General features: G+C 40.3%; 1 protein-coding gene and 1 pseudogene across 1 annotated transcript in view; one reads left to right on the top strand and one right to left on the bottom strand.

Moving 5' to 3' along the window:
- YTHDF2 (YTH N6-methyladenosine RNA binding protein F2) overlaps positions 1–13281 on the top strand; it is a 31486-nt gene that overhangs the window by 8363 nt on the left and 9842 nt on the right. The gene's annotated exons all lie outside the window — the stretch shown is intronic.
- LOC132516313 (large ribosomal subunit protein eL6-like) lies at positions 2116–3010 on the bottom strand (annotated as a pseudogene).

Below are 13281 nucleotides of genomic sequence, written 5' to 3'. Positions count from 1 at the left end.
GTTGCCCACTGTTACCCTTTAACATCCTTACATAACTGACTGTAAACTGTTCTTCCAGTTTTTAATTAGGCTTCCAAGACAAAACAAGTTTCATGATAATGGGACTGATAGCTCATTGAAGCATTGACTCTCTTAAGTGGGGTGTTTGTGTATGTGCCTTGGTATTATTTACAAGATTGAAAAAAATCTTCCAGCCAGATGGAAACTCAGTCAGTAGGGAAATACTTAAAACTTCATCCTGAAAATGATGTCACAGCTGTTCTAAAGTTCCGTGATTGGGCATGTTTCTTGGCAGAACACACTGAAGCAGAACTACAGCCATTTTTGCCTTGTTCTGTCACATGATCTAATTCAATACCATAGAACCTTCAAGATCTGTCTGGCTTGGATATTTTGGATCTGTCTGGCTTGACACTTCCAGCAAATTTTAGTGACTTCATTTACTTCGTTGTATACTTTAGATACTATTTTGTAAACTGCTTTCTGCATTTATTTAGAACTTTCCTCTAATTGTTATTCTGTGACATCACTTTTTAAAAATTTATTTTATTTTTGTTTGCATTGGGTCTGCGTTGCTGCGCGCGGGCTTTTCTCTGGTTGTGGCGAGCGGGGGCTACTCTTCCTTGCCGTGTGCAGGCTTCTCGTTGCAGTGGCTTCTCTTGTTGAGGAGCATGGGCTCTAGGTGTGTGGGCTTCAGTAGTTGTGGCTCACGGGCTCTAGAGCGCAGCCTCAGTAGTTGTGGTGCACGGACTTAGTTGCTCCGCGGCATGTGGGATCTTCCCAGACCAGGGCTCAAACCTGTGTCCCCTGCATTGGCAGGTGGATTCTTAACCGCTGAGCCACCAGGGAAGCCCTGTGACATCACTTTTTAAAAAAAATTTTATTTAATTTATTCTTTTATACAGCAGGTTCTTATTAGTTATCTATCTTATGCATATTAGTGTATATAGCTGTGACATCACTTTTGATGGCTTCATAGTATTCTATCAAAAATTTATTGTAATTTACCAGTCCGTGTTACTGAATAGCTTCTTTATAATTTTTTTTCCAGCTAAAATAACAGTTGTAAACATCCTAAGGTATAAATATTGATTCACACCTATCCTTAAGTGCTGTGTCAAAGGATATATGCTTTTTTTTTTTTTTTTCCGGTACTCGGGCCTCTCACTGTTGTAGCCTCTCCAGTTGCAGAGCACAGGCTCCGGACGTGCAGGCTCAGCGGCCATTTCTCACGGGCCCAGCCGCTGTGCAGCATGTGGGATCTTCCCGGACCGGGGCATGAACCCGTGTCCCCTGCATTGGCAGGTGGACTCTCAACCACTGCGCCACCAGGGAAGCCCAGGATATATGCTTTTTGAAGGTCTTGCCTGTGCTATATATTGCCATATGAGCTTTTTTCTTAAAATTTTTTTTTGTTGTTATTACTGTCAGCTATTCAGAAGATGATGGCAGTCAGTTAATCTTTTTCTCTGTCTCAACTTTGGAATAGTGGGACATAAAGGGAGAGGTACTCCCTGCAATAGTGGTTTTTTTTTTTTTTAAAGAAACCTCATAAAATGTTGGTTTAGTTCCCCCCCACACACACAGTATTTATTTATTTGGTTGTTCCCGGTCTTAGTTGCAGCAGGCAGGCTCCTTAGTTGTGGCTCCAGGGCTCCTTAGTTTGCCACACGTGCGCTCCTCATTTGTGGCATGCGAACTCTTAGTTGCAGCATGCATGTGGGTCTAGTTCCCTGAACCCGGGCCCCCTGCATTAGGAGTGCGGAGTCCTATCCACTGTGCCACCAGGGAAGTCCCTAGTTGGTTTAGTTTTGTCTTATCTTTCTAGCTTTTTAACTCTAGGTAAAAATAAGATAGTCTAGTAGGGGAGACTAAGGGCTGTGTAATTCTCTTAATGTCTAGCCCAACATTAGACTCAATCAGGCACTTGGGTAAAGATTTTTCTGAATAACTGGAAAGCTAAGGGGAGATTGAGGAGAGACAGATCTAGAGTAAATATTACTATAGTGACAACAGCTTAAGGTGTATATTTTTAAAAATTTCATTGCTATTAAGTGAGAATAGCAGGATTTTTTTTTTGGACTGAATTATTTAATTAGGTTCTTTGTAAGAAGTTTAGAACACTACTTTGTGAGGATAAATTGCGTTTGTAAGAGCGAACACAGAGGGGAGGTAACCCTAGAGTTGAGGAACAGCTTTTTGTTTGTTTGTTTGTTTTTGTTTTGAGGAACAGCTTTGATTCTTCGCAGAATTTGTCAGTCCACAGCTTTCTGATCAACCTTCCGCTGCTCTGTAATCTCGTATTTCTCTCTGTGTCGAAGATCTCACCTTCCTGGTGCCTGGGCTTACGCAGTTTCTTCTTGAAGTAAGCATCAGTGAGATGTTCTGGGATTTTCACACCACTGATATCAGTTTTGGTGGAAGTGGCAATGACAAATTTCTGGTGTGTTCTCCGCAGAGGAACTTGATTGAGGGACAGAGGCCCAGTCACAAGTAGCAAGCCACTGCTCAGCTGCTTCAGGAAAATGACCCTCTTGGCTCTGTGGCGCCCAATGAGGATAATCAGAATGGTCCCAGGAGTGATGCTAGCGTGCAGTTTTCTCACATGCTTACTGAAGGGTTTTTTGCCGTGACTCAACAGCTTTCGAGGCACATCTTCAGTAGGATAATACCTAGGCATTTTGTGAAGTGTAACCACCCAGGTACCACTATTCTTGTCACCACCAGCTGGTTTTGTGACAATAGCAAGAAGCTTCACCTTCTTTTTCTTTTCAACCTTGGATTTAGCTGCTGAATACATCTCTAGTACAAGGCCTTTCTGGAATACATAGCCGATCGGGAATATCTGCCAATTCCTCTGACCAGGACAGGGTTTTGGCTGCATTGGGGCTTCCCCTTCTTAACCTGCTTCACCTTTTTAACCTTGCCACCAGCATCAGCCTTCTTGGCTTCAGGTTTTTCCTCCTTAGTATCTGGCTTCTCAGCCTTTTCACCCGCCATCTTGCAAGATGGGAAAAAGAACTCAGCATTTCTTTACCTTTAGGATTATTCTGATTTTCAGGCAGAAGACCTAAAAATGGTGACTTGGAGTGTGTTTGGACATACTGAAAATTTATTACGGTGTTTAAGAATTGAGATGAAGCTATTTATCTTTTCTTGGAACAACTTTACTGTGTGCTAGACACTACAGAGAAACCACAAATGTATTGTCAGGGAGCCTTATATTAGTGACAAGTAACAATACAAAATGAAAAGTGTTTTCTCAAGGTATGCACAAGGTGCCAGTTTGGAAGCTTGAAGATTGCCTAACCCAGCTTGGGGTGTGGGTTGATTGATCATAGAAGAATCCTGCAAGAAGTGATCTCTGAGCTGAGCCTTGGAAGATGTATAGAAGATAGCCAGAGGTGTTTTGAGAAGAGTGAACATGGTTCAGAACAGCCCAAATCTGTATAGATAATAACACTGTAGAAATAATAAGTTGGAATAGGAATTCCTGTACAGTTCAAGAACAAGTCTAATGGGAGTTTGTGGAATGGGTTTCCAGGAAGGGAAGTTTGGAGATTAGATTAGGAAAAGGGAGTTAAATGAAATGTTTATGCAGTTAGTTGGATATAGAAGGAGTCTACTGAGAGAGATACAAAGTTGGCTTAAAATAAAGTACTAGAGTTTAAGAGAATGAGGAGTAAGATCTAATTTGAGTTAGGATGGCGGAGGTCTTTGATGTAAGCTTCAGTGAAAGGCAATGGGAAACTTGTAAAGGTGAACCAGTACTTCGTAATAATAGGTATCATTACTGTATATATATATATAGCTCACTTCTTCCTGCACTGTGCTTTATACATGTTATCTTATTTCTCATCGTAGTGTTTAGCTTAGTAGAGATGATTTATAAGGGGGAATATGATAGCTGTTATCAAATGATTTTTCATGCTAGTGACAGCACTGGAACCAATAGGTAAAGGTTATAGGGAGGGAGATTTTTGTAAAGGGGGAACTTTCTAAAAATGGAGTCTTAGTCACAGGAGGGTTTCAAGAAGAGACTAAAAGAACTTTTATTAGGTAAATTGTAGAGAAGATTCACACATGGGGTAGTTTAGATCAGAGAAACCGAGGAGTAAAAGAGGATTAGGTGGCCCAAGATAACATTTGAGGTTCATGGAGAGGAATTGATGGTACAAAACAGGTCTTTTTAGTAAGACCTTATTTTTGTTTGTGTTCTGTAATTTCTGACCTAAATACTAATTACATATAAAACATAAGAAAGGACTTGAGAACAGAAGGAGATAGATGACAGATAGGATTTGTGGATTCTCAGTGAATCGTAGTATAGATTAGGTATTTGGGTAGTTATTAATATATTTACTGTGTATTATTGAAAAAAATTATTACCTAAAATGTAATAAAGATTTAGCAAAGGAACATAGAAGTGATTACTTGAGAAATGTTTCCTTTAAAAAAAAAATCTAGTTTTCCTATAGTGTTGGCATAAGTAATATTTCTCTTATATAAGGAAGTTTTTTTTTTCCCTTACAGCCATCTTTTTCCTCCTAACCCTTTAATTTGGGCATTTAGTCCCTTGTTTATAAATGTTTGAGGTAATCATCTTGGCTCCATTTTCAACTTCAGAAAAAAATTTAAAATATCCAAGTTTTAGTGATACAAAAATCAGAAGAAAGAAACATCACTTTAGCCAAATATATTGTTTTCTTACTATTAAATCTTTAGGAAATAAATGACCATGCAGTATTGTTCTTTCCATTTAACATTACTCCACTCCACCACTGTTTTAAATTGCTTCTTCAGAGCTAGTGAGTGGGCATCCTGTTTTAATCAGGATGGCAAACCTGAACGTTTTGTAAAATTCTAAGGCCGTCTATGTTGTCTTCTGTCTTGCAGATAAATTTACTTGTTTTTCTGCCAGTAGGATTGAGGGAATTCTATTTGTATTACTCACCACCTTCCTTGCTTTGTGGATAAAATGCCTTTCTGTAGCCTTGTTAAAGGAGGACCAAAAGAGAATAGGTGATACTGAATTTGGATCTCTTTGAAGCATGTCCTTTGTTTGTATCCATCTTTCAACAAATGTTTTGTGGTTTTTTTAAATTTAATTTTATTTTTGGCTGCATTGGGTCTTCTTTGCTGCACGTGGACTTTTCTCTGGTTGTGGCGAGCGGGGGCTACCACTCTTCATTGTGGTGCGAAGGCTTCTCATTGTGGTGGCTTCTCTTGCTGGGAGCCCGTGCTCTAGGCATGTGGGCTTCAGTAGTTGTGGCCTACGGGCTCAGTAGTTGTGGCTCGCAGGCTCTAGAGCACAGGCTTAGTAGTTGTGGCCCATGGGCCTTAGTTGCTCCATGGCATGTGGGATCTTCCCGGACCAGGGCTTGAACCCATGTCTCCTGCATTGGCAGGCGGACCACCAGGGAAGCCCCCAGATGTTTGTGTTAATTGCTAGGATAGAACAGATAAACAAGGCACCATCTTTGGCTTAGGACCAGATAGTGTTGCTAGGTGGACAACAAAATGGATAAAATATGAGATAAGAGCTGTAATAGAGGGATGAAGAAATATTTTGGCTTTCTGGAGAAGTGATAAATTTGGGGAAATTAAGAAAGTCTTCATGGGGGAAAGAACATTTGATCTATATCAAATAGAATGAGTAACTGGGTAATCAGCACTTAAATGATAGCACAGTGCTTGGCACATGGTATACATAAAAGTTTAGCTATCTCATGTAATGTATCATTCTCATATTTTAGATGAGGAAGCAGGCTCGAAGAGGTTATTTGTACAAGGTCTCATAGCTAACAAGTGGTGGAGTTGGTAATTCAATGTCCAAGTCCAATAATGTGCTAGAGCTAGCTAATTGTGAGCCAGTTGTTTAGCTTTCAAGAATTTTAGCAAGCTAGTTGTTAAGCACAGTCAAATTGCATAAACTTAAAAATTAAATACGGGCTTCCCTGGTGGCGCAGTGGTTGAGAGTCTGCCTGCCGATGCAGGGGGCACGGGTTCGTGCCCCGGTCCGGGAAGATCCCACATGCCGCGGAGCGGCTGGGCCCGTGAGCCATGGCCGCTGAGCCTGTGCGTCTGGAGCCTGTGCTCCGCAACGGGAGAAGCCACAACAGTGAGAGGCCCCCGTACCGCAAAAAAAAAAATTAAATACATTGTATTAAAAGGTGTTTTAAATGCCTTTCTATTTACATTGAATTACGTTGTATACTACAGTTAGTAATATGTTACAGTTAAACTACATAAACTTAGAATACCATTATGATTACAATTAAACTGTAATATTTAAATTCATCACTCTTAAAGTTATTATGTTTGTATCAGTATATAATGTTGTGCTTTTGCACATGTCTTCTCAGCCCCACTGTATTCCTGTATTCCACTGGTAGTTTGAGGTCAGCCATGTTATTGACACCACGGAAATTGGCAAATGCTATATACAAATCAGGACTTGATTTTTCTTGATTGTCTAGACTTAAAGGGATGGAGAAAATATTAATATAGATTTACCACAAGGCATGTGGGATCTTAGTTCCCCGACCAGGGATTGAGCCTGTGCCCCCTCCAGTGGAAGAGCGGAGTTCTAACCACTCAGGGAATTCCCTTAATGCAGATTAAACTTAAGTGTGTCATGTCTGTATCCCTGACATATTTTGAATGAAACAAAATTTGAAGAATTAGTCTTCCAGAATTTGAAAATTATTATCCAGTTTAGCAAGGAAGTTGCTCAAATTGACAAGCCAGTGAAGTTCTGACATATGTCTTTGTTATTTCACTTTTGTCTTTAAGTCATTAGTATCAATAAATGAAAATACGTTGGAACTCCACCCAAAGCCAGTCTCTCTCTAGTCCCAAAGCCCATGGACCACTGTGTGATATGTGGAGTTTGCCAGATAGAAAACTGGGTCTTGTGAAATGAGAAGTTTAATATGGAAAGAATAAGTGATAAAGCTGGAGAGGTTGGTTGGGCCTGGTATAAGAAGGGCTTTGGATTTTTATCCTGTACTTATGTTTTTAGATTGTAAGGGAGGATAGTCAGTGTAGAGTGACAGTTTAGAGGATGGGAAGGATGAAATACTTACTGAGCACTGACTTCGTTAGGTACTTTCATAGTTTTACTTTAATCCCCACACCAACTCCCGGAGGCAGTATCCCATATTTATAGGTAGGAAAATGGAAACTCAGGTTAGCAACTTACCTGAAGTCATCTATTAAATGAGGAGAGAGAGGTGTAGGTGACTCAAATACCAAATGAGAGTCTTTTACAATAGTTGGGAGAAAGACAGAGCCTGTATCAAGATAGTGGGAATGGGGAAGTTACAGTTGAAAAATGTGGTAGAAATATTTGCTGATTAGTTACTTAAAAAAAAACAGAGAATGTGGGATGAGCAGCAGGTTAGGGTTTGGAGATGTGTTGGCTTTTGGAAATAGTATTTGGGGTGCTTGTAGGACAGAAAGGTGATAGTAGGATCTGGAGCTCAGGAGAGATCTGTTGATAGAAATTTGGGAGTTTCCAGCTCTCAGTATAGGTAAAGGCATGGATGAGTTTAAGATTCTTCAAGAATATTGGTAATAAAAATAATGGCTGAAATTATTGCTCATTCTGTAGTGTCTAATATGCACCTGTCCTGAATACATTATTTAAAAAATAAATATTTGTTTTTGGCTGCATTGGGTCTGCATTGCTGCGTGTGGGCTTTCTCTAGTTGTGGTGAGCGGGGGCTACTCCTTGTTGTGCTGCGCGGGCTTCTCATTGTGGTGGCTTTTCTTGTTGCGGAGCATGGGCTCTAGGCGCACGGGCTTCAGTAGTTGTGGCACGTGGGCTCAGTAGTTGTGGCACACAGGCTTTAGTTGCTCTGCGGCATGTGGGATCTTCCCGGGACAGGGATCGAACTCATGTTCCTGCATTGGCAGGTGGATTCTTAACCACTGCGCTACCAGGGAGGTCCCTGAATACATTTTTTTATGTACGTTTTCATTTAATTCTATCATTGTGAGGTATGTACAGCTATTTCAGTTTTACAGATGAAGGCACTGAAGCACAGAAAAGAGTATATTCTTTTTGCACAGTTGCCCAAACTAAGAAAGCAGAGCTGATGTTCTACTTCAGTGCGGTTCCAGAGCCAACATGCATTGAGAGAAGAGGGCCAAAGAAAGAACCCCCTGCAATAACACAGTTTAAGGGATGGATTAAAGAGGGACCAAGTGAAAGGGTTTGAGAGGGAGTACTTGGAGCTTTAGAAAGAGAACAAGGAAAGGGCTATATCTTGAGTAGAATTTCAAGCAGTGGGGTATAATCAACTTATTCAGAGACTGTAGAGAGGTAGCAGATGACTGCAAATGCCAACAACTATCTGAATAAAAGTAACATGAGAGTGCTTTGTTAGGGGTTTGAAGGTTTTGGTCTCCATACATCATTCAACAGACTGTGCATTTGTTGTTTCTATAGTGCTCCAGCCCTTCACAACCTGTGAAGTTTTCTAAGCTGTCTGTTCCAAGTCTTTCAGGGATTTAATGAAGTAAGACCAGCTTCTGTTTAGTTAGTACGGGCTGTTTTGTTGAATTAGACCATATAACAATGTCTGAAATGCAGTTGGGTATTAAAAATGTCAGTATTCTGTTTTTGCTATGGCTAAAGATTGATCCAGAGGGGACTGCTGTTTTTCCAGACTTAAACATTTTGGGACAAGGGGTAGTTAGCGATTCTAGAATCATTTAGTATTTACTCTGAATAGTTTAAATCAAGAATTACTCAGATGTGAACCGTTCTGCTTCCCTGCCAGAAGTAAAGATTAGTCCTATGACAGTTTTCAAACTTTTAAAAAGTGGAATTGTTTTTTCTCCTCCAAACAAAACCTTACTCAGAGCCCCGTGAATGGCTAATTTCACACGCTCAGCTCTCTTTTTTTCCCTGGGTGATCTTCGAAGCATCTCCTCTATGAAGCATAATTTGGAATCCACTGGATGACAGGAATTTTTCAAAAAATGGAATAATGGTGCATGGAGGTGGAGTTGGGGGTGGGGGAATCTATTTTGAAATTGAAGAAATGCAAGGAATCTGCAGCTTCAGCATCTCATTTAGGTGTATTGGTTATTTAGTCTTGGAGGAAGGGAAGGATTAGAAAAACATCTCACAGCAGCTGGCGATGCTACAGCATTGGCTTTGACTGCCTTAGTTTAAGGAACTGTATGATAAAGGACTGACACCTGCACTATATAGGAGTTTCATGTAGAGGAGGAAAAGCTCTGTTCCCTGAATTAGGGAAAACAAAAGATCTCTTTCTTCACCATTGAAATCTGCAAGTCTGCAATTGAGGAAGAAGAGTGTGGTAGGCTCAGATCATCCTTTCTGCCTTTCTCCACAGAAACAGGTAATTCAATTTAAATTTGCATCCTGCTGCCACCACCTCCAAAGCAAATTTTTCTAGTTATAACAACTAGACAGTATAGACTAACAACTAGCTCAATAGTGTGCCCTAATGCTTTTCATCCCTTGCTGAATAAGCAATTCCTAATTGAACTGATTTAACTCCAGTTAGCCATAGGGAGGAAATATAAGTGAAACAGTAGAGTATAGTGGATATTAAAATGCTCATTTTGGGCTTCCCTGGTGGCGCAGTGGTTGAGAGTCCACCTGCCGATGCAGGGGACACGGGTTCGTGCCCCGGTACGGGAAGATCCCACATGCCGTGGAGCGGCTGGGCCCGTGAGCCATGGCCGCTGAGCCTGCCCGTCCAGAGCCTGTGCTCTGCAACGGGAGAGGCCGCAACAGTGAGAGGCCAGCGTACCACAAAAAAAAAAAGTGCTCATTTTACAGGATGAGACCAAGTACAGAAGAAGAGAATAGCAAGACCAGAGTTGAGTCATTTTTATGGAAGACTGGCTTTGAGTTGGGTCTAGAAGGATGTATATAGGAAAAGATTGTGGAAAGAAAGATGAAGGAAGAAAATGGCTTCAAGTTTAAGCTGTTGGGTATGTGGGGAGCGGGAAGAGGCAGGCAGTTGCTCTTTCCAACTCATTTGCATTTACTGCTGTTGTAATACCTGGTGGTTCTTATGAGGTATTTAATACTCTGCTACATGTGTCAAAGCTAAAAATTTGGACAGATCACTTGTGTAATATGTGAAGCCATTTAGAAAAGGTAGACTTACATGTAAGCTTTTGACTTCATGTGGACCTTTTGCGCAATCAGGGTATAGATAGCATATAGAGCTTTTAAACTGTTTGCATGTTAAAAAAATTTGCAATGTGCAAATTTTATATTAGCATTTTGCAAATTTTCCGTGTGCATTTGGTTTTCATTGTAATAACCAAATCATAAAATGTGTAGACAGTAAAAGAAAACTCACTCATAGTTCCTCTACCCTGACAAAACCAGTCATCATTTTGGCTTATTTTCCGACACAAGTTAGTGGTTTATACAATTATAATCATATTCTGTGTAGTATTTTATCCTGCTTTTCCCCCTTAATACTTCAGGTATTTACCCATATTTAGCCATTTTTTGCATTTATACATAAGGCACTTTCCATATCTTATCTCTGATCCCTTGTAACAATCCTGTAGAATAAGATTATTTTCTTTTTTCTTCTTTTTTTTTGGCCCCGCTGCTTGGCTTGCGGGATCTTAGTTCCCTGACAAACTCGGGGCCCCCTGCAGTGGAAGCTTCCAAGTCCTAACCACGGGACCGCCAGGGAGTCCCCAAGATTATCTTCATTTTACAGTTAGGGAACTGAGATTCAGAAAGGAGTAATTTTGTTAAGATCACTAGCTAGGTTGTAGAAGAGCTGGAATTCGTTTTGCCCCAAAGCTTTTCTGTTCTTAGGCCTTGCTGCATCTTCACATTTATCATTTAAAATAACTAACTGCAGTGTTCTATTATCTACTAATGCTTGTAGTCAGTCAACTCTTTGTTGGCTATATGAGGAGAGCATAATTGGTTGAAACTTAAACCTTCATTTAAGCACTTAGGTTTAAAACTCCCTCATCACAAGCATCAAAAGGGAGCAGATTGGATCTACTCTACCTAACCTTGTGAGAGAGTTGCTGCTAATGACAGGCAGCAAGAGTAAGGGAGAACACAAATGGTTCTGAATAATTACTCTGGAAGGTTAAGGTTATAAAATCGAATGGGAAGGTTTTAGGCTACCTAACTCTTTTTGTACACAGACTGCAAGACCTCATTTTAGTGGCAGAACTAGAGCCCTAGACAAGTTCTTGGGTAATTCAAAATCATTTATGACAAATGTTACCGTACTTGCAGTCCGTAAGCCTGCAAAGGGGTCCCCGGGGAGGGGAGCAGGGTGGACATGGTGTGAGAGCTTCAGAGTATAAATTCCAAAAAAAATGGTAACAACAAGTTAAAGCAAACTTTGAGTCACCTGGAAAGTATTTACAAAAATACTGATAACTAGGTTTACCCCTAGATTTACTAAACTGAAATTTTATTTAGTAAGCTCCCTAGGTAGTTCTTAAAAGGATTAGAAGCAGTTGAAGAGAAGTTTCCCAGTTTGTACAGGTTACCATCTGAGAGTTACTTACATGCAGATTCTTGTGTTTCCTCACCTACTGAGTGGGCACCTTTGGAGTTGAGGCTTTGGAATCTGCATTTTATCAGCCCTGTAGGTGATTCTCTTGTATTTAAATTATAAATGTCATTAGGTAGTGTTTTGTATGTCCCCCACCTCAAATTCCTCATGCTTATTTTTCCTGTAAGTTTCTTCCTTTGCTCTGTAGTCTTCCTTCCAGTCTCTGCCTGCTAGTCTCAAGACTTCATCTTTTTTTTTTGAGATGTTGAGTTCATTTTTATTATTAATCAGAACCATATGAAACTGCCATATTTCTGGGTCAGAAAAGACTTCATCTTTAGAAGCAATGTTAGAATTCACAATGTGTCTGATAAGTCTGGCTGTACCTTTTTATACTGTGGCCTACCTTAAGGCTGAAAGGGTCTTTTGAGTAGTGTTTTTCATCAGCTATCAATATTATGAGCCTCTAGTGAATTGCTTGTATTGTTTGTTCATTAAAAGGTGCAGATGTCTTTGGCTGAATATCCTCCGTGTTACTTGTTATAATCTACTCCTCAGAGGCATTATGGCTACTTCTAAGAGGCTTTAATGTTTTAAGTTTTACATTATTTTATTGTATCCTTTTGTGAGCACATTAATTGTTTAGAGTTGTTAGATAATTTTAAGCAATAAGATTTAGTGGCTACTAACCATCCTGAAGTTGCCTGAAGATGTTAACCGAGTTGTTTTTTTTAAATTTATATATTTTATTTTATTTATTTTTGGCTGCGTTGGGTCTCTGTTGCTGTGTGCGGGTTTTCTCTAGTTGTGGCGAGTGGGGGCTACTCTTCATTGCGGTGCACGGGCCTCTCATTGCAGTGGCTTCCTTTGTTGCGGAGCACGGGCTCTAGGCGTGTGGGCTTCAGTAGTTGTGACATGTGGGCTCAGTAGTTGTGGCTCGCGGGCTCTAGAGTGCAGGCTCAGTAGTTGTGGCACGTGGGCTTAGTTGCTCCACAGCATGTGGGATCTTCCCGGACCAGGGCTCGAACCTGTGTTCCCTGCATCGGTAGGTGGAATCTCAACCACTGCGCCACCAGGGAAGCCCATGGCAGGCAGATTTTTAACCACTGTGCCACCAGGGAAGCCCGTTAACTGATTTTTAAAGGTAATTAGTTTTTTGGGATGTGGGAAGGGATTCTGTTATTCTATTAAGTATATTACGTATGATGGGCCTTTTAAAAAGTTTAGGTGTATATATACATTAGGTAGATATTATTAATAAGCATGAATCCTAGATTCTGTTTCCTTGTTAGCATAGTATTGAAAAGGCTAGGAGCTCAGAAGATGGTGTCATATCTGCCACTATCAGTGATTTGAGTAAGTAAACTTTTGAGCCTCAGTATTTTATGAAAACGGGGGAAAAAACTTACTGGGTTATTAGGATTAAATGTATATATACAAGTGAAGTACTTGCATACAGGTCTTTTATGAGTGATTGTTGTGATCCATAATCTCAGGCATATAAATGTATATATATACACATAAATACACCTTCATTTATTTTACATCAGTCATCACATTCTTCAGTAACTTTTGGCATGATACTTAATAATGCTACTGAGTTTCCATTTTGGGGTCCCACCCTTGGAATAGACTGAGGAGGGCACAAGACGAAAGGGCGATCAGTTAAAAGGAGTCTGTGGCAAAGTCGTATTGAGAGGGTACAGTAGCTTGGACTAGAGAGGTATTAATGGAGGTGTTGAGGATG

The sequence above is a fragment of the Lagenorhynchus albirostris genome, chromosome 2, assembly GCF_949774975.1.
Source record: "Lagenorhynchus albirostris chromosome 2, mLagAlb1.1, whole genome shotgun sequence".
Classification (NCBI taxonomy): Eukaryota; Metazoa; Chordata; class Mammalia; order Artiodactyla; family Delphinidae; genus Lagenorhynchus; species Lagenorhynchus albirostris.
Note: the sequence above shows the minus strand (reverse complement) of the source record. Positions and strands in the feature narration are given on the sequence as shown.